This window comes from Pezoporus occidentalis, unplaced genomic scaffold (assembly GCF_034315485.1).
Source record: "Pezoporus occidentalis ecotype Australia unplaced genomic scaffold, CSIRO_AGI_Poc_V1 ctg130, whole genome shotgun sequence".
Lineage (NCBI taxonomy): Eukaryota > Metazoa > Chordata > Aves > Psittaciformes > Psittacidae > Pezoporus > Pezoporus occidentalis.
The window spans coordinates 1,336,861-1,362,841 of record NW_026913104.1 but is presented as its reverse complement, the minus strand read 5'-3'; the positions used below and the strand labels follow the sequence as shown (position 1 = coordinate 1,362,841).

General features: G+C 40.5%; 1 protein-coding gene and 1 long non-coding RNA gene across 10 annotated transcripts in view; one reads left to right on the top strand and one right to left on the bottom strand.

Annotated features, from left to right (window-relative positions):
• NCAM1 (neural cell adhesion molecule 1) overlaps positions 1-25,981 on the top strand; it is a 104,408-nt gene that overhangs the window by 22,088 nt on the left and 56,339 nt on the right. The gene's annotated exons all lie outside the window — the stretch shown is intronic.
• On the bottom strand, positions 16,102-25,814 carry LOC134158579 (uncharacterized). The gene is made up of 3 exons (XR_009962821.1): positions 25,096-25,814; positions 18,122-18,242; positions 16,102-16,327 (listed from the first exon to the last, which is right to left on the bottom strand). It is a non-coding gene; the product is annotated as an uncharacterized LOC134158579 (long non-coding RNA).

Genomic DNA, 25,981 nt, shown 5'->3' with positions numbered 1-25,981 from the left:
TACAGTTGCTTTGCATGTTGCAGTGCATGATTGAAGGCTGAAGCGTTGTGAATACAACATTTACTCTCTATCAGGTGCTTCCTGTAACTATAGTTCTTATATTCTTCTCTGTACACAGAAAGAGACATCAATTCTGGCAGTGCTTTGTTTTGAATACAAGTGCATCCTTTTTAAAAAGGGTTTTTATTTACTGAAGAAATGCAGTCAGGAAATGAATCCTCCTTTCCATTAAATGTCAATGGTATGGTGTTGTCCAGTGTCTTACCAGGTGGTTCTGTAGGCAGGGCTTTATTTAGATGTTCAAGTTAACCAGCCTACTTGTCCTCACCTATAGTTCACCTTCATTGGTACAATAGCTAGGAGGCACCTAGAATCAGATGAGTGGGGGATGTCTTTTGGTAGCTGCATTAAGCACTGTTCCTATCACTGAGTATCATGCCTACAGTTCTTGTTTCTGCAGAGCCAATTTTGTCCTCAGTTGTAATGGAATCCTTTTTTTAAATACTCAATTAGCAAGCTTTAATTTTGCTTTTTTTTTTACCTTTTTTAAATCTTAAGCAGACAAATTCGGGTAACAGTTTATAGCCTCTGACCATTTTATGCCCCAAATACTTTTTTCTCTTTATGTTTTAAGCAGAAGAATCTGTCCCCAGATGTTAAGGCTAGGTGTTAAAACTGTTACCCATGCCATGGTTCGAGCTCACATTTCCTGTGTTGGCTTCTTTGTTCCTAGATAGCTCAAATTGGAATGGTGTGTACGTCTTAAACAAGAGTAGACTGATTTCAACTGGATAGTACTGCTCACAGTAGTTGGGTTGCTCACTTTTAGTTTCTTGTTTACAGTTCTCAGGTGATGTTGTGTAGTGCGGTTGTATGTTGAGCAAAATCTACATTGTCTGTCCAGTTTAGCAATTTGAATATAGAAAAGGCAAGAGCTTTGTCATGGGCCTGTGAGTACAATCTGTGTACATACTTGTGGTTGAGATGCAGTGATATTCACACTTTTGCTTTCCCTGTGGCTATTAAGCTGTGAGTGTAAAGAGAAGAGCCTCTGATTTACATTGTAAATGGAATAGGGTATTTTCAATTGGAAGGCATTTCTGTTTAAGACTTGCTGTTTATGTCAGAACTTCAGCAGTTTTGTCCCTGCACATGAAATCCTAGCCCATACCAGTATTGCACTACTGTACCTAGGACATGAACTAAGGATTGTTAAAGAGGCTTTGTATGCACACAAGTTAATTGAGATCCCAGAAAATTTCTTGTTTTGAACTCTGCTGCTCCTGAAATATTCCTTTTGTGATCTGTTAGTGTCTTGTTTTTGCAGTTCTTACAGATACTGTTTTTCTCTTCAGTTTAAACAGAATGCATAACATTCAGCTACAGGGTAGCCCTGTGTGAGTGATTATGCATGCTGGAGAGACTGGTGGCTAGAAGGATAGTTTAAGAGCTCATGAGGTATGGTTTTAGGAATTCTGTCTCTCAAGTCTGGCAAACAATTCCACTGTTTGAGTGAGTGAGTCTGGATTTGTAATCTGATGACTACTGAGGCTCCTCAGATTCTGGTTTGACACAGCTCCCCAGGCCCAGTACACCCTTATGTTTTATTTTACTATGGCCTTGATAACTTTTATTTATTAATTGTTTTTTCCCTGCAGAAGAGTAGTATTATAAGAGTAGTGTTATGAATGACCTCTTTTGCATATTTTTGAAACCTCCAGAGAAGAGCAGTCTGGAAGTTCTTTATATTATACCTCTCACATAACGGATGTGACAGCATGCAGCCAGATACATGGGAAGCAACTGTATCTGTGATGGTAATATCAATTAAGCCTTGGAGGTTCTGCTTCATGTAAGAGATTATTAGATGTGCTGAGTGTCTTCTGTAGACTGTTGTTCTTTCCAAATCTGTCAGCTAATTCATTTGTTTAAAGAAAATCATAATTCTGCACAGTATTAGAAATCTTTTCTTAATGTTTATGTGTATATTGTGTGCTTCTAGATTGTTTTGGTTTGAACTTGCCTAGCCTTAAGGGTGATAGTATTTGCCAGAAAGTCAGTAAGCTGTTGGAATGGCATGGGTGCAAAAATTAAACCAATCTAACAGTGACTGCTCCTGTTGTAGTCTAGGGAGAATAGACCTGGCTTGTAGCAGTATGTTAAAGCTAAACAAACTGGGCGTTACTAAGTAACAAAAGGTAATGTATAAAAGTATTAGTCAAAGGAAAAAAAATGAACAATATGTAATTGTTTAAAAATACACAAATAGAAATATGCTTACAACTCCTCACTGGGTGGTCTCAGTATGGAAGACACATAGTCTGCAATTTTATTAGCTGTTTAATAAATAACTCTTAAGATGGATTCTTTCCCTGTAGTTTCTGTAGATGTGTCTGTGTAGCTTACTGATGTGCTAAAGAGCAATCCTTTATCTAGCAGCTGTGAAGTACTCAGAAAATCAGAAGTGTCTTATTGCAGTGTTACTCAGTCCTAAGGTAGTTTTCCTCAGCATCTTCAGTAAGTGTACCATGGATCTGAAACTGAAAGGTGCTGAAGTACTCACATTGCCTAACTTTTGGTCAACTGGGTAGGTAATATGCTTTAAAAGGGGATTTAAGGGCATTTTAGTTTGGTGCTTTTGTATGCCTTTGTCTGTGGAAAGACAGTTGAAACCTGTAGGTGGATATTACCATCTGTGTATTTGTCCAGTGTTCCATAGCACATGTGAAAGGTGGAAGACATTAAGAAAGCTGTGTTGTTACCAAATCTATTCCTTTACAGGAAACATCTTAATTTCACATTATTTTATTTGCTATTCACATCCTAGCAGAAGTGCTGGGTAACTGCCATTCAGGAAAAATGTCTGCATAGCTGTGAACTCAGTCATTTGTCCCTGAGGATGAATTTTATATAGAGAAGCTATTTCTGTCTTTACTTCTTCACCTTCGTTTACTTCTTCAAAACTATTTGGAGTTATAATTACCCCTCAGGCTGGAGGCCAAACCTGGAACGGTTTGTTTTTACGGTATTAGAATTTCAGTGAAACAGACTGGTGCCCTGGAAAGCCATAGCAGTCTAGTAAATAACCCTCCCGCTCTGGAACCTGAAGTCTGTTGCCAGGGTTTTTGTCTTGTCTAAGCAGCAATTGCAGAAGCTTCACTGAAAGGTGTGTTTTCTTAAACATGCACAGGTGATATAAAATGAGCATTAAACCCCTGTTCAGTACAGATGCCCTTTTACAGAACTGACCTCTCTTGTGCAAGCAAAAGTATCATATGCAGCCAAAGAACAGAAAAACGGAAATAATTAGATGCCAGCAGCACAAGTTGTGTAGCAATCCATTCAGCTGTCTGCCCACAGAGCACTTCCAGAAAAAATTAGAGCCAAGACTTCACTTGGCAGCAGTTGCTTGATTTTTTTAGTTTTTTTTTAATTCATTTAAATTATCATCCCCTGTAGAAGACTCCTGCCTAAATGTCCTTGTTTTAAGACTTGTCAAACTGTGCGCGCAAGATCTTTTGCATATGATGTGAGCAGCTTAAGAACCTATGAATTCTCTGGTGGGGGTAAGATTTTGTCAGTGTTGGGATTTTTTATTTTTCCTAACAACGCTAGGAAATGCTAGGATGAAAATAGATTTTTCCATGAGTGGGAAAGCTAGTCGCCATATATATCTTCACTGATACATATTTCTCATATATATCTTCAGTGCAAATGGTGTAGTTGAAGGGACTGAGAAAAAACAATTCTACTAAAATAATTGACCAAAGTTGGTGGCTTTGCTCTAATGAATATAACAGGGAGGCAAGTGAGTCCACTGGAGTGGGGATACCCCTTCCAGTCTCCCTGTGGTCTTGTTCAGCAGAGGACCACTGAGGCATTTTGGTTTTACAGCTGACTTCAAGGAAGATTACAGGGGTCTCTTGTGACAGTACAGAGACTTATATTCTTCCAATGGGAGGAACAGCAGATTTTTTACTAATTTCTCTGCTGAAATGCACATTCCGGAGTGATTAGACAGCCATGCAAGCCAGTGTTCCTGGAAGCACTGTTCTGCGCTGCTGTGTGCAGCCTCAAGGGAGTGAGCTGGGAGCAGTGCAATCCTGGAAGGAGTTGCTTGGTTGCAAGGTGTGGAGGAGTCTGCATAGCCTTCCTTTGATGGCTGAAGTCTACCAGACAGAACTACCAGAGAAACTGTCATTTCAAAATGATGGGTGTAGAAACAAAATAACCACTGACCTTTGAAAGAAGAAAGGAATCTGTTTAGGGAACAGGACATGTTTGTTCTCATGTTATTAGTGGAATAATTCAAGTGCTTGTTTTTCTGATTAATTTTGAATTGCCACAGATTGTCAAGAAGTAAGCCCTGCAGACAGAGTTGTGGGTCCGTGCAATGGGGAAGAACTTGAATGTAGTTAGTCTCCTTTTCTGTTGCTGTTTATTTCTAGTTTAGAAAGTGGCAAGTAACAAGCTATTTTTGCAGATGCTGGAGAATCCCCTTGGGAGGTCTAGATATGGATCTTTTGCAGGATCACGTAGAATCAAATTTCGTCATTTATCATTGATCATTTTTAACAAAAAGCATCTGAACTTGCTTTACAACATTCATGTTACTGTCTGCTGCTCATACAGTGGCTGATCTGTACGGGACAGGCCCAGGTGATTAAGGGAGGTTAGGTAGAGCAAACTAATGTGTTTTGTACTGTGTCATTTTTATTACAATGCTACCCAAGAAAAATGGGAAGTTCAGTATCACCTAGGTTGGAAGGAGCCTCTTGAGATCATATTTTCTGACCCCCACTAATACTGTTTATGTGGTTGTTCTTTCTATTGGTGGAGCTGGATACAGTCATAGGAAGTAGCTGAGCCCTGAAAATAAGAACAAGTTGTTTTTTTTTCCCCAATGCTATTTTACCCTGTGGCAAAATCTATCCTTGCCTCTGTTGGTTTATAACATTGCTGGAACACAGTGCTTTGAGTAGCTGCTTCTAAATTCTCATAAGTGCATAGTGACTTTGATGCAAGTAAATTTTATTTTTATTGATGACCTGTCAGAAATGCTGCGCGATTTATTTTCCGTAATCAAGGAAATGGCAGTGTTTAGAGATGTACTTGAGAGCCAAGGGACAGAGGATTCTTGGTGTCACTGTAGTATGTCTCCTGTTATTATTTATATGACAGTAATCTCCAATATCCTGGCAGGACTGGTGCCCATTTGAGCCTGTCACTAACCTTTAAGTTAGGTAAGATATATAAAAATAACAAGGCAAGCTAAAGAAGCACAAAGATGTTCAGCTTTTTCCCAAAGTAGAGTGTCAGTGGCAGAGTTCATAGTTTCAGTAATCCAGTCCAAAAACATGCTCTGTTTTGTATGGTTTTGCTGTAGAACCAGTTACCATCCTATCTTTAGATAGGGTTATCTGAGGAGGATGGGTCGGATTCAGTGTCTGTTCTTAAAATGTAAAATGTTACATTTCTATATAGATAAATGAAACATGTTAAAGGAAAAGCATTGGAAATAATGTTTTAAACACCTGTAGGGTGGTGTTTATATGTAGGGTGGGATATGTTGATTGTGGAATTCCCAGGCAGAGCGCCTGCATTTGGGAAAGAGATACTTTTTTGCATTTAAATAGGTGTTCATCTTCACTATCATTTTAAACACAGATTTTGCTGCCCTTAAGAATCAAATAATCCCAAAGAAATCTTTCTTTAACATGTAGCAGTTACTTAAATGACAGACTTCCTATAGAGTGGTTATGTTCATTAGAGAATGCCGGCAGAGTAAAGGGACAGTTGTTGACTTTTCACTTTCAGATCTGTATTGTTGAGTCAGATCTAACCAGTTAGCTAAAGTAGTTCAAAACTCATTTCTGTCGTATGATAAAATTCAGCAAAATATATTGGAGAAGGTGTAATATAAATCTGATTTGCCTTGAAACCTGTTCTGGTTTGGCTGTTCATTTGATCTGTCAGTCACCTTTTGTTTCTTTTGTAACTATACCTACTCAATATGACTTCCTTTTACAGCGTCTTCTTCCCTCATACTTGTGAGTCTTAAATTCAGTGCAGTATCACTTTGTGTCTGAATTCTTGCTTGTACAGAAATTGCCATCTCTGCTTACAGTCATTATCTGAAGTTATTTCATGACTCTGTTTCAAACTGCCTCTTACTCTCTGAAATTCGCCACTTGTGAAATGATTCCATTTGGAAGATCAGTTTCTGTAACTGCCTATTGCTTTTCATTAAAATTTCATGGGGCTTTTATTTAATGTGTATTCTAGCCTTGTTTATATGGACCTGTTGAAAGTAAAGTGGATTAGACCATTAAAGCCATGTATAATCCATTCCCTGTGGACTTCTGAAAGACTGTACCCTACTGTGTGTCTAGTCTTAGGGGTTTTTTTTTTCCCTGTCTGTCCAGCTGTCCATCCCACTGAATGTTTACAAGGAACAGGATTTTCACATTTTTTGGTAAAATCAATTGGCATTGTTTTAATCTCATGATAACAAACTTGCTCCAGATCTCTCTTCAGCAAACTCAACAGCTGAGTTCCAGTTTTGCTTCTTATTGAAAGCACAGGTTTTTATCTGAACTTAGGCCGGTTCTAGTTCTCTTGTTTACAAGACTTGGCTGCCATTAATATGTAGATTTCATCGCTGTTTTATGGTTTTATGTGATTGGAGCAAATACTTGTTTAACTTTATGGTATGAGTGTTGGGGTTTGACAGTGAAATTAATTCCTGAAGCAGCAGGCAGTTACGGTAGCTTAAGGGCTAAAGGTTTCCTAGGGCACCCAGTTCACAGCTGGGAAACCATTGCTGTATCATAACAGCTAACCCTAGCAGTTAGCAGCATATCTGTCTAACAAAGGCTGAAGGGTAGCTGAGAATAACCTTATTGTCAGACTGCAAGTCAAACATGTCTGCTAACAAAAAAATCTAAGCTTACGATAACACATTTACTGCGGATTGCCATCTGAGCATGCTCCCTCTTCCTTTGGGAAGAAGCGCAGGTGATGTGCCTATGGAATACATGTTCAGCTACTTTATTCCCACGTTATTTAATGACCAGTCCCATCATGGGCTGATAAGTGCTCCATTTATAATGCATAACAATGCAGGATCATCTCGGGAGTGTATAATTAATGTGGGATTCAGTTCTAGAAAACTGCTGCGTCCATTTTGAAGGTCTGTAATTATAAACCCGTCGTGTTGTGTCAGAGAACAGGGTAATTAATTTATTATTAGAAATGTTCCCATTCCCACACAAATATTAATTTTTTAAGGAAAAGAGAGCAAAGACCCTGTCAGATGTGAAATCCACTTCGGTGTAGTGCAGTGGAGACAGCCCAGGTTGTTGTCTATGTCAGAATTTTTAATAGAAGTCAAGTACATCAGTTCTGCATGCAGCATAATCATTGCGGAGGAGACTTGTTTTCCCCTGTCAACCACTTGCATTTATTGCCTGGAAGCATACACCATTTATTTTGATGGCCTGTCCACTTATTTCTGATGTGTCATTGTGCTGTGAGGTTTTAAAGAATTTTTTCAGCTCCATTCTACTGCCCCTGGCTTTTTGACTGTTTTGATCTGAAAGCTTTTTACAGGGCTGTTTCAATAGTTGTGGTTCCATGGAGAATGTGGCACTGATCTTGGGGAAATTCCAGCTGTGGTCTTTGGCTTAGCTTTTGGGCGCATATGACCTTACAGGACATTTCCAGCTAAGTAATGGGAAGCTCATGATCAAGTGTAGAGGTACATCACTTTCCACAACGGTGCTGCCTGAGGATCTTTGGTAACATTCCCCAATTTACCACAGACATTGACATGGTAATTTCTGATGTAGTTTTACTAAGAGTAACAGTTTGTATGCAAGACAAGATCTGTAGTGCTATAAAAAGCACTGTAAAATATCAGTTCTGAGATGGGGATGGGAGGAGGCAGTAATCTGCAACCAAAAATATTACAGAAGTGCAGTATGCAACTGTTGTCTTTGATTAGAGATTGCTCTCCTGGAGTAGCATGGCAGGGGTTTTTTAGCTGCATTGATCCATGTCACTGGTGATTGTATGATCCCCAGTATTAATCAGGACAGTTACTTCTGGTTTGTGCTTTTATTCTGCTTCTCCTATGTTTGAGTGACTTCAAAGGTGTAACAGGGCTCTTTGGACAAGCTCTTTGTTACCAAAATCATAGAACCACAGAATCATAGAATAGTTAGTGTTGGAAAGGACCTTAAGATCATAGAGTTCCAGCCCCCCTGCCATGGGCAGGGACACCTCACACTAAACCATATCACCCAAGGCTTCGTCCAATAGTGCTAGTAAAATGCTTACTTGTGTGTGCTGATAGGTTGTCAGTTCTCTCTCTGCTGGATTTTCAGCTTCTTGACCTTCTGAAAGGTGATAAAATAAGGCAAAACAATGCAGAGGCATTTTCCTTTCTAAACCTCCTTTCTCTAGGCTTCTGAAAGGTATTTATGTACAGGCCTCTATCCTAACAAAAGACTCTTTGAGAGCCCTATGGTAGTCTAACATTCCCCTCTTTCACATGAAATTAAGGGCTATGATTTACTGCAGTGACCTGAGTGCCTGAGTGCTCATTTACAGCTAGCTTTTTTTGTTGTTGTTTCTTTTTTTTGTGCCTCTTCTGGGTGCTTTAGTTATGCTAACGTACTGCTGCATACATGAGGGATGGGCTGGTGTCACATAGCTCACAGTGATGGTCAGGGGAGTTGCTGGGTGGAGTTAGGGGAGTAGCTACTTCTGGTTTGCCTGTTTGGTTTTATTTCCCCTGAATGCTGAAGTAGCATCAAGAAGCTTGTAGCATATTGCACAGTATGAAACTTCTATTTTCATCACTCTTTCTGCTGCTGCCTCCTCTCGGAATGTTTCTTCCAACAGGTGGTTACTGTGGAAAGCCCAGGCATAATTTTCACATGAAACATGGTATTGCATCTTATTGTAAGGAGGGTGAGGCAGTTAAGGCTGCACAGCCTTCCCTGTCCCTTCTGAGGTTTCCATCTTGGAAATATTTCAAGACCAAAGCCTGAATTGGACTGAACTAGGATTTCGCTCATGAACTCCCTCAGGCATCATGTGATGGTCACCATAAGATACTACACTGGCATGAGTGACATACCTATTCATGGTGAGCACATGGTTTTCACGTATCACAGAGGTAGCCAGCAGGGCTTCCTAAGCATTGGTGGTGATAGGAGGATGATACAATGTGCAGGCCTAGTCCCTGCTGTGGTACCTGGACCTTACTTCCTATTTTGGAATTTCCTCCTCTTTTTTTTTTTTCCTAATCTTTGTTTTTTTTTTAATGATTATTACTATTATTCCTCTGTCTCCAGTTTCCTTTTTAATAATGTGGGATCTGCCTTTTATCCATCAGGTGTGATTACATGTGTTGGAGGAAGGCTGGGCTGGCTACCAGTCTCCAGTAGGAATGCAGTAGAGGCTTCCAGTTTGACCTTGTTTAATTGATGCCTGGCTATACTGTCTGCTTGTAAGAAACTGCATAGGTGCACCTCATGGAAGCTGCTCTGTGCAGAAAGTGTACAAAGTCATCTTAATAAGGTAAAGCAACTTGCACAATAAAAAAGGCGCTGCCTGAAAAAAAGCCCCAGACAAGGGTGAGGCAGAAGCAATTGATTCCTTTTCTTTCTTTTAATTATGATCAGTTTAATACTGGATCCAGCTCCAACCTTGAGCACTGCATTCTTTTTCTGACATTTTATCCAGCCTTTAGCTAGATTAGCTTCCAAGTAAAAGACGAAATTGAAGGGTTTTTGCAGAACATTGTTGTGAAACATGGTTTGGTAGTGCAGCACAGAGACAACTCAAGGGTCTGACTGAAAATATCTTTCCGGCTTGTTCCAGTTTATTATGCTTGGCATACAGTATAAACGTACTGAAAAGTAATGGAATTACCCTTGGCAATGAATTCTTTTGCTTAGTGGTCTGTGTTGCTTGCCTCTGTTTTAAGTTTTTCCACTGAAATCTTTAGTGTGTTGTTCCCTTCAATGCGGCATTACAGTTGCATTGCTATGTCATCTTCTGTCTCTTTTTGTTCCTCTGATTTTTTTATCTGTCATTCTGTCTTGTCCTTTACTTTACCAGAAACAAAACATCCTTTGTGATTGTAAGCTCAGCATGCCAAATAGTTTGAATAACTGTAGCACTCCAAGAGTGACTATAAAACACAAAAAATAACAGTAAATTCCTTTTAATGCCATCCTGTAACAAGAAGAATTCGTGGTTTAATAATTGGAGCAGTAGAATGGTTGACCTTGTTGTTTGATGCAGCCATTAGCTTGGTTGGCTTGGCTGAAAGCCTGCTTACCTTCTGTGTTTAACTCTGCGAAAGTAATTCAGTGTTAATGATGCTGCATTCATTAACATCCCAGTGTAACCTCTTTTCTTTTTCATGCTTTTCTTCGTGGGGCAGATCATTCCGTTACCTGTCCCTGGCTTGATACATGCTTGCACGAAGCATGGATTGTTTTACTGCCTTTATTGTGCGCTGTGAAGGGAAAGGCTCTGAAAGCAGATTGGGTAGTCATTTCTGTGGCTGCAGTCTGCATTAACGCTTCTGTCACACTCAGGTAAATAAATAATTTGTTGTTACAATATTAAGGAGGCTAGGGAACATTATCCTTAAGATTTGTTTATTTCTAGGTGTATTTCCTGTCCTAATCTCGTAAATGGTGTTTGTTTCTGTGTGAGAAATCTCCCCCGCTCCGTTCACTCATTGTCACACATGCTGGTTTGCTTCTTTAAGGTGGTTGCTTTGGAATCATTTTGAGCATTGGATAGTTAACAGGTTGCCTCATGCTATCTTTTCTCCTTAGAGATGAAAGAGCATAGATCATATGGGAGTGAGAAAAAACTAGAAAGAAAAATGGTTCTGTGTCTATTTCAAAACCACGTCTGGACTTCAGTCATGAGGTTGAATTTGGGGCCTCACAGCACTTCTAGCTCATAGGGGAGAGATCTGCATTGAAAATAAGGCAGCCCTGCTTTCAAAGGGCATGTTTAGTTTGCCTGAGTTTCAGATTGTAATTGCTACCTATTACTGACTTCTGCTGTGGGATGCAGATATTTTCCAGGGGCTCCAGCAAAGCTTTGGTTTATATCTGAAATACTATTGGGGCAGGGGGAGAAAATGTGAGTAGGCTCCAGGGGTTCAGGTTAGTAATTTTATGTGTAAGAAAAACATAATACGCATCAAGTTAGGCAAGTATGGGTTTTCTCAGGATCAAAATCTGTTCTCTTATCAGGGAAACGGGGACCCTGCTGGCATCCTGCTGTTAGAGACTAGCTGTGCCCCTGCCTAAACATGTCTACCTAGACACCAGCTGGCTGAGCTGTCAGACAAAGCCTGCTGCCATGCACATGTAGATTAAGTATTATCTGGCTCCACCTTCCAGTTCTCACTTCAGTGTGCTCCAATCATTGAAACTTTACTACTTGATTTGGAAACTTCTGGTTTGGGAACAAACTTCTAATTAGGTTGACCTCAACAGTACAGAAACCATTTAGGATAAGTGGACGTGTTTTCTTTCCCATCAAATGACTCTTGGATAAGAAATGTTTATTATTTTATTTCTCTGGTCTGCATTGTCTTCATACTTCTTGCAGACTGTACTAGGCTGCTTTTCCCTGTGATTTCTGGGGAGGGGAGAGTCATCTGGCACATGTTCCTAGAATTTCATTGTGAATACAGAAATACATTGTGGCTCAAAATAAACCTTCCGATGGCTCTTGACACTGGGAGAAAGTTTTCCAGACCCACTGTGGTCTTCATTACAGCAAAGAAAGCAGTTGTTAGTGGCAGGAGAAATTTATTCAGGAGATTGCTATTTCTGCAATTTCAGGGTTGTGCAGCTGTGTAGGGGGACTTGCACATGTACAGGCCAGGGGCCCCATCTGTTTCTAATAAAACACGTAGGGGGGGGAAAATGCAAAAGTGGCAGTTGTATAGTATAGATTGGGAGGCGAGTCCCAGCAGTTGTCTGCTGCCAGTTTCCCTTCTCTCCCTTTCTGTATCTTCATAATGAGAAGTGAGAGCCTAAGGAGGGATGATGCTGCACTTTTTCTCCTCCCTTTCTTTCCTCTACTTAGAGTATGGATTGTTAGTTATACCCTGAATGCCATCTGAAGGAAAGTACCTGTAGGAAAGTACATTGTGTAGCTGAAGTCCTGGGAAACCAAACAGCAACGGATTTCATTAAGCCTTTGCGGCATGGAGTGCAGTAACCTGCAGCACAGGCTCAATCCTGTTGCTACAGATGAAGTTTATAGATGGTCTGCTACTGAACTTCTTGAAATGCCTAGTAGTAAGATATACCCGAGCAGATCAGGTGGGAGTTTTAATGGAACATTTTTCACCTCTGCAGGAATTCAAAACTCAAGTGGTACAATGTAAGGCACAAGACAATGAAATTTTTTCAGGAATAATTTAAAACTGTTATTTTCTTTGCTTTCAGACTTAATTTTTATTTTTTTTTTTTACTTGTTTTCTAACACAAAATCTGTAATGTCACTGTGATAGCTGTAGTGGGACCAATCGCAGATTGGATGAGAGGCACTTGAGCCAGAAAGTTTGTGAACCCTGATGTCTTGCCTTCAAGTTATTAAGGCATTCTGATGGAATTGGATACTTCAAACCTGTTGCTCTCAGTGGGAGCATTCCTACTTTTCCATTATACTGAATTACCTTTGATGGCAGTTCTTCTTTCCACATGAAGGCATCTTGAAACGGTGTAAAATGGGAAAGTTAAGTCCTCCTTTGCCCTTCCATGGCTATTAACCTTCTGTTGTCTCACTGAGTCAGACCCCTATCTGAATTATAGTGGAAAGTATGCTTGTCCTTGACTGGAGTGATAATGCCTTGATGTGCGTTTGTAATGGATGGTATGTGTTTATACTTGGACTCCCAGGAGATGGATGCTTTCAAGCCTGTTACCATCCTGAGCTTTGATTTTTGCTCAGAAATGCCTGCTGTGCAAGGATTAGGATCTTAGTATATGATGTGTTACGTGAACATACAATAGAAATAACAGGTGATGCTTTTGGAGAACTTAATTTCTGTTGGAGGAAAAGAGGGCAGGGTTGGAAGGGATTGAGAAGAAGTGAAAAGAAAATAAGGAATGGAATGGGTGAAAACAGCCTGGTGGAGGTTGAAGAGACTTTTCATGTTTCCTCATTCTGGAGTGCAGAAGGGCATTCTAGCCATGTACCTTTTCCAAATGGCAGGCAGTCCAAAGGAAGTATTGGTGATGTTGTCTTACTGCCATTTTGGAAAACAAGTAAGGCTCCTGCTCGTTTCACCACCAGTGACCTTGTGATCTAGAATCCAAGGTTTCATTAGGTAAATGAAGCATAACAGGCAGAACCATAACTACTGAAACAGGTCACTTTGGGAGCAGAGAGCGCTTCTGAAGTGTTCCAGTGTCCTTTCAGTAGAAGAAGTGGTCCAGGCCTTGTGCCAGATCGAAATTTACAGGTGTAATTGGATGAAACCGTGATGCACAGAGGTGAAAGCAGCTACTGCTGGTTGCAAGGCAGTGACATTGAATGAAACCCAAGAGTCCACCCAAGCAATAACTGCATATGCTTTAAATACTGTAGAGCTTTACACCATGCAGATATTTAAGGAAAGGCTTTATTGTCTTTATTTACAGTCTGTATCATATCAACTCTGATCCTAGTTTGTGAGGACTTGCAAGTGTGACGGTATAATGGTGAAAGAGATCCCTGGGTAGTACACAGACAGTGAGTCAGTCCAACTGTCATGTATATGTGTTATGAATGACTGACTTGTAAGCACAAGGAAATTAGGTTTACGTTTATTGAAGTAAGAGCAACTGCTTTTTCTGTCATGCAGTATCCAAGTGGTATAATCTTTGAGCAGGTGGCTTCTGTGTGTGAAATGCAAGGCTAGTATTGTCAGTGTGATTTATGACGCATTACTTAGGTGTCTCAGTGTCTGAAGGAATTGGGAAAGTGCTTGAGAGACAGTTGGCTGAGGTACCATCCACAGAAAAAAGAGCAGTGCTGGAAAGCAGGATCAGCTCTTTGTGAATTTGCTTTGTATTTGTTGGGGTGTCATCATCTCCTGTTCCCCCCTCAGCTTATAAATACACATGTAATCCCAGATTGCATTTTAGGAGCCACACTGCTGTAACTTAGTATATTAGATCCAGACTAGCCACAATTAATGATGTGGCTGAACTAAGCTATTCCTGATGGGTTTTTCTTTATTGCTCCTTAGATCCTTCAAAAGAGGAAATAAGCGTAGTGGTCTTCTCTGATGGTTTAGGAGGAAAAAAACTCTCATCTATATATAATCTTTGTAGGTGTAATCCGGGACATTGGTATGAGTCCTAGTTTTCATGGGAAGAGACAATTATTTCATGAGTTCGCTGGTCAAGGGATGAGGGGAAGATGTCTGAATACACATTTTCCTTCCCTGTGGGAATTTTTTCTTGAGCTGCATTATTGGCACTGATGTTTTTGTAATAGTTTTCTGCCAAGTCTCTGGAAACCTGTTCTTTATAACTGGCATAAAATAAAACTACTTTGCAGGAAATACGGAATGGCAAATTGTGGTGCTAAGCTAGGGAAGTTGAATCTGATGTATTGGTTGCGGACAGTGTACATTTTCTGTGCTTTTGATGTGAATGTTACTATGGCTGTTTTTCTTTCAGTGGAGTCTGTGGAGCTTGCAAAATCCTCTCAATTGTAACAAGACATGAATTGGGATGCTAGGGTCTCATTTTACAACGGAAAGGTCCAGACACATTTAATTAGTGTTACTTGCAAGCACCAAGGAGGGCATCACACAGCTCAACAGACATGAGGGATGAGGAATATTTGTTACAGCTTATGAGCTTTGTGGAAGGAACCCGTCATCTCCAACACATGTTATTGGGGTGGATTGTGGTTGATTCATGTTTATGTTACTGTCTCATTAACAGAATGACTTACCATGAGGAATGTTCAGTTCTCTGCATTTGTTCCACTAAAGCACTTCTGGCACATTGCTCATCCCGTCAACATTTTCTTCTACAACCTGTATCTGCGCTTTCTGCTTTCCGGCTCATTTCTGGCCTTACCTTGCTTCACAGTTTTTCGCAGCCTTATTATGCTTTCAGTTCTCACAACGTTACGGTGCCCGTGCCCCTCGCAGCAGTCCCCGCGGCAGGCTCTGCTCTGCCGTAGGTTACATGCTCCCTCTCGTGGCTTGTTCAGGATGGTGCCGAGTAAGACTGTTCCTATCCAAGTTTCTTCAGGGAAAAGCTGGGTTGGGGTATTTGATGGAATAGTGATCAGGAATTTATTTGCCATATCCAAGTTTGTTGATTGTTGGGTTTGGATTTTGTTTGTGTGTTGGCTTTTTCCCCCGGTCATGGCTTTTGTGGAAGCTGAAATTGAATGAAAGTCATCTGCTTCTAAACTCCATCCTCGAGGCAGGTTCTTTCTCTCTTTGTACATCACTGGAAACGTCTGTGGAGGTGTGTAGGTCATATGATGTAGTTTCCGGGTAGGAACTAGAAATTGTTTGGACTGTAAAACCTAGCCTTATTGCAGGGAGGGCTCATCTGCCTGAACATGCTAACTACTGCTGTTGTGGCTTTCATGGCAGCTTGGTAATGGGAGTTTTTGATCACCTCTGACAACTTTATTGTATCCATTTAGTTTTTATGTAGTACATCATCCCCAAAGCTTTGTGAGAGACTGTTATACCCTTCATCCCCATAGTCTCTGGAAGGCTTTTTTTGCACCTTCCTGCTCAGCTGGTTGTCAGGCTGAAATAAATTCAAGAATTGTATGGGTAGAGACTGACCTGTGTTAATTTTTGACTCATGTGGCTGTTGATTATTTGGATAGCTGTGGATCTGTGTAAAGTTAGAAAGCATGGTACTGAGACTTTGGCTGTAAAAACAAATACTGGGTCTTGACGATAGAGATAAAAGGCAGGATATTGTATCTGGGAGATGCAGAAACTTGCACATCTCACTGTTCCCTGGGGACTTTTCATAGTAAAGAGCAATTAATGATGGTAACAATGATTCTGAAAGGGGGTTCAGTGATACATTATCTTTTGCTATTTTTAATCATGGCAATACAATGATACTTAGGTTTATTCTTTCAGCAAGCTTCTACACTGATTAATTTGTGTGTCTGATTTCTTTCAGTTTGAGGACACATTCTATCTTCTTGTACTCTCAGAGGACATTAGTCTCATTCCTTCTGCATTTTCAGTTCTGCTGAAAATGTGGTGTTTTTTCTTAAGCCATTATTTTATGTCCTGGAAAATAGAAGGAGGTGGGGAAAGAAGGGTATTCAGCAGGAATCCTCAGGTGGCCTGAAGGTCTTTGCCTTCACAGATCACTGCAGGCAGCTTGGGCAGCATAGTCCAGCCATTCTGGAAAGAAATTCTTCTTCTTCTCCCCTCCCTGCTTTCTTCCAGTGTGTAGTTCGTACACTAGAGTTGCAAAGCAACCATTCAAATAATAACAAAATGTGGTAAACCTAACTACATTAGCTTTTGATAGCTTCTGTGTGCAGGGTGTGTATGATACAGAGATAATAGGGGAAGACTGTCCCCAGTTATATTGTAAAGCAAACTAAGAAAAAGACAATATAGTCACCATTTTACAGACAGAATTGAAACAGATTGAAAGCAAGATGGTAAAGTCTGCACTGCACTAACACCCGATTGATTTTAGTAAGATGTGGTGAAGACTTCATTTAGATGTGAGTGGTTCAGAGATGCACATGCAGAGATGGGAAAGCATTAGAATAGACCCAGACATTTGATGTTCTCCCCAGTATGCTGATAGTGGATCTCTCATAGGACTGCAAGGTAACTTGTCACTGTACACCTACATAACTGCTGTGTTGGATGGTTGACTAATAATTCTCCATTCAGTGCTAGTCAGAAATACCTTTCTTTTGTCTCCTTCATCTCTGGTTACAAAATACAAGGTGAATATTCTACTTATGCTATTGCCTACAGAACTTTCTTATCTTAAAGGCTGATGGCATCTGGCTGGTCGCATGCACATCATAAATATGACTGCTGCTTATGCTGAGTTTTGAAGGAAAAGAATAGGTTGGGAGAATTTGCTTTGTAAGACGCAAACAGGAGTTGACCTTGGTACGATAAGTAATATTAAATATCACATGAACACAGATGAATTCTTCACTTGGAATTCATTTAGTTGGTATTTTCTTTCTTGAGCTGGCTGAGCAGATGTGACATAGGTTCTGTTAAAAATCCTTCTAGCTAAATATCAGTGGCTTCAAAGTATCATTGTATCTGCCCTACAGAAAATCTCCCATAAAGCACTATTTTAACACATTAGTGCTAAACAATATTTTATTCATGTTTTACAATTTTTTTATTCAAAGTTTTACAGTCTAACAGAGTCTTGCTTGTGTTCTGTATTCCAGGACTGCCTGCATCCTATCGCTTTTAAGTTTTAATAAATGGCTTAGTAGTAACAGGGTAGGGAAGGACAGTTGAAGTAGGAAACTGCTATATATAGAGAACCAATTTAATTTACTGTTCTGGCTTTAAGGCTTGCTTAGATCCTCATGTTTAAGTAAAGAATAGATTTGATTTTAAGTACAAGAAAATCGATATGTGTTCAACAGTCATCTCTAGATTTTGGAATTTATAGACCTCTTAAGCAGAAGTTATACCAGGGTATATATAATTGATAGAATTAAGGAAATTAATATATGAAAGGGAGCTTTAGAAGACAGACAAATTCTCAGGCTTCAGGGTACACTCTAGCCCCAGCCATTAGTAAATAGGGGTCAGGTGGATATACGTTATCCTAAGGATTAACCTTGTCTACTTCTATTTCAAAAGCTGGTACTGACTATCAATCGAGACCAGCTTTTGCACCTGACTCATCCATATTGTGGCAGAGCACAAGGGCCACAATTACAGATCAGGGCACTGTTGTGCTAAGTGCTCTTCAACTTGCGCACAAAACAGTAGTCCCTGCCCTAAAGAGCTTAGCTGCAGTTGCGGTCTGTATGATCCCTTGTGATAGTTCCTACTTATGGAACACATCTCAGTAAAAATAACCTGAGTTTTGAAAGTGCAGAGCAAGCATACAACATCTCTTGGCACTACATGTTCAGTGCTGAATATCGGGTCACTTTGTAAATCTACATAAGGGCTCATGGTGTGAAATTTTTCATGGAGCCTGGAAGAGAAAAGCTTGTTGAAGATAAATCCTGCCTGTGACCCATAGTTTAAGCCCCAATATTCTGAAAATCATGGTTACCATGGTGATATATTAGCTCTTTATGTTTAATTATATTACCACTAATTTCAAGCCTTTGCCCGCAGACTGGGCAGCAATTGTAGCTAAGAGCCAACTGAACTTTCACCAGTTACCAGGAGGTATCTGATAACTTCTTGCTTTTCCTGGGTGTGAGACATAGCTTTTTAAAAAAGGGAATGTTACATCTCATAAAAAAGCTTGAGGCTGCCTTCTCGCCGTCTTGAATCAGCCACTAAACGCAGCTATAAGCCAGCTTCATTAGGGACGCCACAGGCCTCTTGCATTATTGCAGTAATCAAGGCACTTGCAGGCTCACTTCTCCTGCTGATTTTATTACACTGAGGAGATAAAGTTTGGGCAAGGCAGAGCCTTTCCTTGGTCAAAATCAATGAAGAAGGAAAGGAAGCAACTGACATTACTATGGAAACAAATGCTGCATCCCAGAGAAGAGTTGGAGTGGTGCGGGGAGTAACAGCAGCCTGCTTCAGAGAGAATAGGCAGAGAAGCGTACTGGTATTGTGCGGGGGTGTTCTGCAGAGCACAGAGAGGGACTTCATTGCTTGTGACAGGCAGTGAACTTCACAAGCCAAATTGTTCAGATATTACCCTCCTGTGAAGAGAGGTTCTGGAGGAGGCAGAGTGAGATAGAACAAAAAATGTGAGTGCCAGCCGAGTGCAAAGGAAGAGAAAGTAGAAGTGATGGATTAACATGTTTGGCTCAACCGGACTGATTTGCTTTACTAGGTTCATAGATTTTTGCTCACATTTTGATCATGAACTTTGGGGTTTTGTTCAGTCTTTCTTCTTCCAAGGAGAAATTTTAAATGCAAATTACTCATGTCCCAGATCCTGGAGTTAATCTGTATACTGTCTTTTGTTGTGGCACAGTTTGTCTGGTTTAGGATAGAAACCTTAAATCATGTGCTTATCATGGAAATAATTTTTTTTCTTGATGTTGTAGTTAATTTCAAGAGATTAACTTAGTCCTATTTGTAAGCTATTAAGATTCATGCTAGAGATGGTGTCTTCTACTGACAGATACCCATTTTCTCAGACCAACTTTGATGTGTCTCTGGTTTTGATAATTGGTGACTGTTCCCTGCTACTGGCATCCGTAGAAGATTAGATGGTGTGTATCTGAGTTTGACAGTTTAAAAACCAAAAAACCCACAACACACACACAAAAAAGGGAGTATAAGTAAGAAATTTTATTTTTGCCCATTGCTAATGTAATATAACCAAGTCTGAGATGGATTACAGAAGAAGATGGAACGCGAGTTGAAGAGCTCTCCTTTATCCCACTTGATTTGGTACTTATAACACAGATAAGGCATTACAAATTGAAGAGGCCCAGCAATGAATAGACATATAAAGAACACCTGATCTTTCTTTAATTCCCAAAGCTGATGTTATTGCAAGGATTGCCTTGCTTGTAATGACCAAGAGAGGTTCAGTCCTGAACTCTGCTAGTTCTCTTAATTTTTGAAGCACATGTATTCAGCTAAAATGTTCATTGGCTGACTTGCGTAACTTGTAAATTGCAGAGGTTGAGAAGAGACATAAAGTAAGATGGGAGTTAAGGATACCCAAGGGAGAGCAATATCAGCATTCACTCCAGTTAACTAGCTGATGAGGCTAACTATAACCCCCTTACGACAGTAAAAATCAAATTGGAAGCTATATGGTTTTTTAAAGCCAAGGTAACAGTGGAAAAGATCAGGCTACCCAGAGCTGTGCCCTGTCATTAAACATGGATTGAGTTGCTTATATTTGCCATGGTGAATTCTTATTAGGTTTCCAGGAGACTTCTCAGAGGACAATACATGAAGCATTTCCTTGTCTTCTGGCAATTTGGTTACTGTTTATCCTGTCAGTCACAGCTGATGCTGCAAGACATTTAGATACACTAGGAGGGGCAGGGAGCAGGTTTGATCGGTTTTACATTCTTTTTGTTTCTCCCCTGAGATCACCCCTTTTTGAGCTTAGCTGTAAAAGATGTCTAAATCTGAGCTTGTGTAAACTATTCCTCTGATATGTGTTTTAGTGCCTGAACGAGGAGGGCCTCTAATTTATTGCCTGTAACTTGACCCTAGTCAGACAACTAGGTAGTTAAAACAGTAGTGCAGGAAAGAGAAGAGGCAGTAAACAAGCTCATTTCACTCTTCCCTGAGGCATTTTTATTCCTGTGCTTTCTGAGCAAATAGGCCACAGTATTAGCACGTTATTCTTTCTAATCTTTTGGCTTCTGTTTTCATTATATTAATGCTTTAGGTTTTATTCAAGGGAAAGATGCCTTAATGATGCTAATAGTTCTAATGATTTTCTGAAATTCTGGAGGTTCCATCAGTGTGGTAGTCGCAAATGATCTTCTGTTAACGTACTAATTTAGATGTTCTCACAGTCTACCCGCAAATTATAGTGGTATTTCCAGAGGCAGCACGATCAATTCACCAAATTCCCAGAAATATGTAATAGCCTGCCCTGTGACAGTACTTTGTCCTTGGGGTAAAGTGTCTTCACCAGCCTTGTTTGTAATTGCAAAGGATTAGTAGTGTGAGGATTTCCAGGTGTGGTTCTGCTGGCATTAGTAGTAGTACTCCAGCTTCCACCTGTGTGGCTGTAAGGTGTTATAACCAAAGGAGGGAGGGGAAAAAAGCCCTAGATACAGAATGCTTGGATTTCCTTTCTTTCAAGCAGTTGTGCTGTGCCTGCTGTCTCTTCAGTTTAGCACTCCCATTACTTCTGTTGTTTGCTTGGGTCTTTTGTCTCCAGAGAGGAAGGTGTATTGAAGAAACTGAACTGGAATTGTGCAAGGAGGCCACATGCCATGAAGTTTGGAGTAGCTCTTGAAACTGTTTTACAGTTAGATTTTTGTGACGAGCTTACTTTACTATTTCAAACCTGCCAGCTTTACTATAGTTGCTTCTGGTGTTCTGCAGTTGTGTCATTTATAAATGCCAAAAGCCCATTATCCAAGCTGAAAAACAGGGAGGAGAATAGGTGAAGTAATTGCTAGAAATGTCCAGTGGTGGTTCCAGACTGCCTCTGCAGTATAATGCCATAGCATTGTGCTTTTTCTGTTGTAAAATACACATTTGTTAATTCCTCTTCTGTAAAAGTCATCTGATGTTAATGTACTATTCCCTTATGAATACTAATGTATTTTCTTATTCTTTTGCTTTCCTATGCCTTCTACTCTTCCAATGTAGCTTTATGTAGTGAAGAAACCTTCCTGTTACTTCAGTAAAACGCAAGCCACTAAGTTTCTTTTTCACCTAATATACTGCAGAAGAATGGGTCAGTTTAAATTTGCAGTTTTAGGTTATAAGGCAGTGTTGATAATTCGTATCTACTACAGCGTCAGCTGTAAATCAGTGGTACTTACTCTTGCTTTTTATCTGCGTGTAACTGTGGGACCCTGCTAGCTAATAGCATATCTCTGCTTGTTGTGTCATTTATAAATGATAAGGAATCGCCTTTTGGAAACTGTGTTCTGTGATGTTATCTGGCCAAAGTCTGCTCATTAGCAGCTGCAGTCTCACTTGGTTACTTCGCTTGACAAATCCTGAGTTGACTGGTGGTTGAACGAGATCTCCAGTGGGAATGTTACGGGCCAGTCCCTCTGGCAAGAGATACACTGAGGCTTAGCATGCTTTACATGCTTCCTCTGGCTACTCTGGTGCATTTCCCTCAGCTTTGGTATTCAGCAAGTAAAAGGCTCCCTAGGCACTCCACCAGGTGAAGTTCCCACTGTTAATGTTACACTGGTTTAGTTGCCTGCCTTCATGGTGTAGGTCCAGACTGCTTTTATGCCACGATTCTGCCAGGCTGAATTTTCAAGTTGTGGATCCTGAAGACTAAATATCAAATAGATGCTGACACAGCAAATCCCATACAGCAAGAACACTCTTATGCATGTGGAAAATGCTTTGGATTAAAAATGTGCACCTGTGGACTTTATTGATTGTAAGCCAAATCAAGTCCTGGTCTAATATTGCTGACTTTACTCATGTTACGCTTGCATTCTGTTTGGCCCTCTGGCACTGCGCAAAGCTTGACTGGTTATCTTTTTCTTGGAAAAGTATGCTATCTTTCATACTCTCCTCCTGTTTTCTTGGGGCTGGCTTTGATTATGTTGTGTGTTACCAGCCTCTAAGTCGGGCCTGATAAGGCTCTTGAAGTGCCCTCCTTTAAGAGGGGTAAGTAAAGAGGTTTGAAGAAAAGACATGTATTCTCTATTTTTAACAAGACAACAGGCAACTAGTCTGCTTTTTTGATGTAGTGTGTGCAAAATCAGTGACTCCTGAGTACACTCTTTGGCCGCTGAGAGAGCTGAGCCTTTTGAGTCATGCTGTATTTGAATATAAAGTGCTGGGTCAGTGTATAATGTCTCAGCGCATTGGTTAGGAGTTCGGATGAAATGAGGTTACTTAAAAATTGAGGTGAATAGCAACTAAAAGCAAGAGCTTTTTATCTTCATCTTAGACAGACCCTGATAGTTAGCTTCATGCTTTATTGCCATTAAGAGCAAAGCACCCATCCCAACATGATGGGGAAAATAGTGACAAAGCCTGTTATGCAAACCCTTCATTTAAAACTACAGCTGCAGTCAACATTGAAAGTAGTGGTACAGGCAGTAATTCAGCATTTCAGTACCTTAGAAAGCTTTTAAGGAAACACTCCAGCTTACACAAGTAATTAGTGCTCTAAAGGAAGTTGTAGTAAGGAAATTAAACTTCAGAAAAAGCCTCAATATGAGGTGCTGCTTGCATTAAAAAAAAAACAAACCTACTTTACAACAAATGAAACACTTGAACCATCTATATTGTCAACAGGGCAGAGCTGGGCAGTTTGCATTGTTCAAGCTACAAAGCAAGTGACATGGAAGCCAGGGAGAATGTGCAGGAGAGAGTAGGTAAATTAAATCTTCCTATTGTGTTCAGCAGCTCAAAGAAAAGAAAGGCCAGCTCACAAGTCTCCTTAGCTTCTTCTGCCACTTCTGACTTGGGTGTAAGGCACTGTTGTGCTGGAAGGCGCTGCTGAGAGAAGCTCTATATTCCAGATGCAAAGAAGATTATGAAAACATGTCAACAGAGAGGCCAGATGTTCAGGTCAGCCAGCACAAGCTGTGCAGATTCCTGAATGTGATGTGAAGAATATAGCCACATTAATCAAGGCTCCTCCAAAACTACCATGCCTTAATGAGAGGGCTTCTTGAAGGGGTCAGGTGGAGTGTCAGATTCTTGCACATCACTAGCTTTCAGAGTGTCAGCTCTGCCATATCAGGTCTATGGATGAGGGCTGTATTGTTCCTGCTACCTTGATATCTAAGTACTTTAGTTTTGAAGAGGTACAATTTTAAGGAGAAACCAATTCCCACTCTCACTAACTGAAGTTAGTAATTTCTATGAAGTAAATGCTTAGTTTCAAGCTTTTCCAGATAGTCCAGCTTTGCCTATTGCTAAAAAAATGTATCCCAAAACTAAATCACCATATAAAGAAGGTTGGGGGGTAGGTGTTCAATTTTTTTCAAGACTTTAAAATGAAATCTTATGCTGGCAGTGCTACTGCCTTCATTAAGACGAAATGACAGACTGAAGGGGAACTGGAGCTTGCAGATTTTAGGGATTGCTTAATTTTGGGAATGACACAGACATCCCAAGAGCTTCAGCTCTTGCAGGGTTGTTAGCTACTGCTGTGCATTGCCAATGAAGCAACAGTGCTGTTCCACAAAAGAATTCAATGTGTGTGCATCCCGCTCAGCAGACTGCCAGGATGAACTAGCTGCAGCAAGATTAGACTTGACTCATGAGATTTTACAAATCCTATTTTTCTCATCTTTTCTCAGTTCTTTCTATACCCACAATGCAAAGTCACCCACATTTCTTTTTAGTGGAAGATTACGACTTCCTTAGTTTTTAATTAAAATTGTCCGTGCTCTGATTTAATGGCTCCATAAAGCATCTTGGCTTACTCAGCCCCAGGTAAATGAAAATATTTGCTGTGGCAAATAGGGCTATTAGTTTTATGATCCATAGCAATAAAAAGCTTTTATCAAGAATGTCATCAGAAGGGACATAAAACTGTGTTCCATATAAAACTGCTAATATGCCTGAGAAGCTTTACTTTGGTTTATAAGTTTCTACAGGAAAAGCTGTTACTAGTATTATTTTTTGGGGGTGTATTTTGTGGTCAGCTCTAAAATTGAAAGCACTTCTGAGCAGTGTTTGAAAAGATCATGTGCATACAAAGGATGGAGTCGCAACCTTGGCAAGAGGTGTGGGTGCAATCTGAATTACTCCCTCTTCTCTGCAGAGACTGCCTGCATCAACACTGGCATGTTACTTTGTCCAGAATCAAAATGAATTTGACTTAAATTAAGCATAGATGAAATCTTTCCGAATTCCCTGTTTGTGGTTACGCAGTCAGGCTTTCAGCTGCTTAGGCAAGCAGGGGGTAGTTGTAAATAACCTACAGACATTTGCAGAATGGCAGATGGACTTGCGGACAAGGCTTTTGGCTCAGAGAGGTAGTTTTGTCCCCTGTAAGGGTGCACTGTGGGCCTACACCCAGACCCATGGGCAGTCAGGTTTTAAAAGAGCAAGGTTACACTATTTTATATGACAATTTGAAGCGTTTGCCTCAAAACATAACATCTGGTTTTCTTAAAGCAAAAAGCAGGTTAGCCTTCTCCCACCCGCAGCAGCCGTAAGATCATTTTGGTAATGGTTCTTTTCATCCCATAAATCCATCCTGGTCCTAATATGGGTACCATTTTATCCAGCTGGAGCCAGGGTAAAGTTGACAGAAGATGGTAGCACTGGCGCTGGCTGGGCAGGAAGAGGGTCTGCAGCCAGAAGCACTGAAGGGGATCAGAGCTGCCCCTACTTTTTTGCATGCTCTGCAAGAGCCACTGCTGTCTCAATGATTTCAAAAACCTATGGGTGAGAGCACTGTGCTCGGCTAGAAGTATACTGCGGTGATGGGCAGGGAAAATGCCCTCTGTGCAGCGTGTAGCACTGCCTGTTCATGGTGTCTACAGTGTGATGACAGCAGAGGGTGAAGAGCATCCTCTCACATACCAGATGCAGCCACTAGCCTGTGGCTTGTTCTTTGTTTTTCAGATGGTTCTCCTCTCAATGTTGCTTTGGTCACGTCTTTTTCTTTGCATTTTGTTGTGGCACTGTGGTGAGCTGCTGTTTGCTTCCTCCCTGAATCTTTATGTTCTGATATTCCCCAAAGGTATCTACAATCCCCTCCTCCAATTCCTGGCAGAATTACTGAGAGGTTACCATGGCAACGGGGGAGGAATTGGATCCGCAGACCAGCTGAGATCAATCCCAGCTGCCTGCCTCCTCCTCCTGAGCAGTCAGCTTATTTTTAATAAAGTGACCATGTACAGGAGGCATGTCTTTGTCTTGTTAAGCCTTTGTTGTATATTAAATCCTGAGGGCTTTCATCATAATCTGCTGAGCTCACAAGCTTTACAAATCCTACCCTTACTCTAAGAGCTGTGGGCAATAGACCCAGTAGTACTTTATTCCTGATCAATTTTGTTTATTTCTGGAATGTAGCACGCACTGTGGAGTTTAATTGGGGAACTGGTGCTAGAAGTAAGTCAAGTTACAGGTACAGTGTTTAAGAGGTAGATGCTTCCC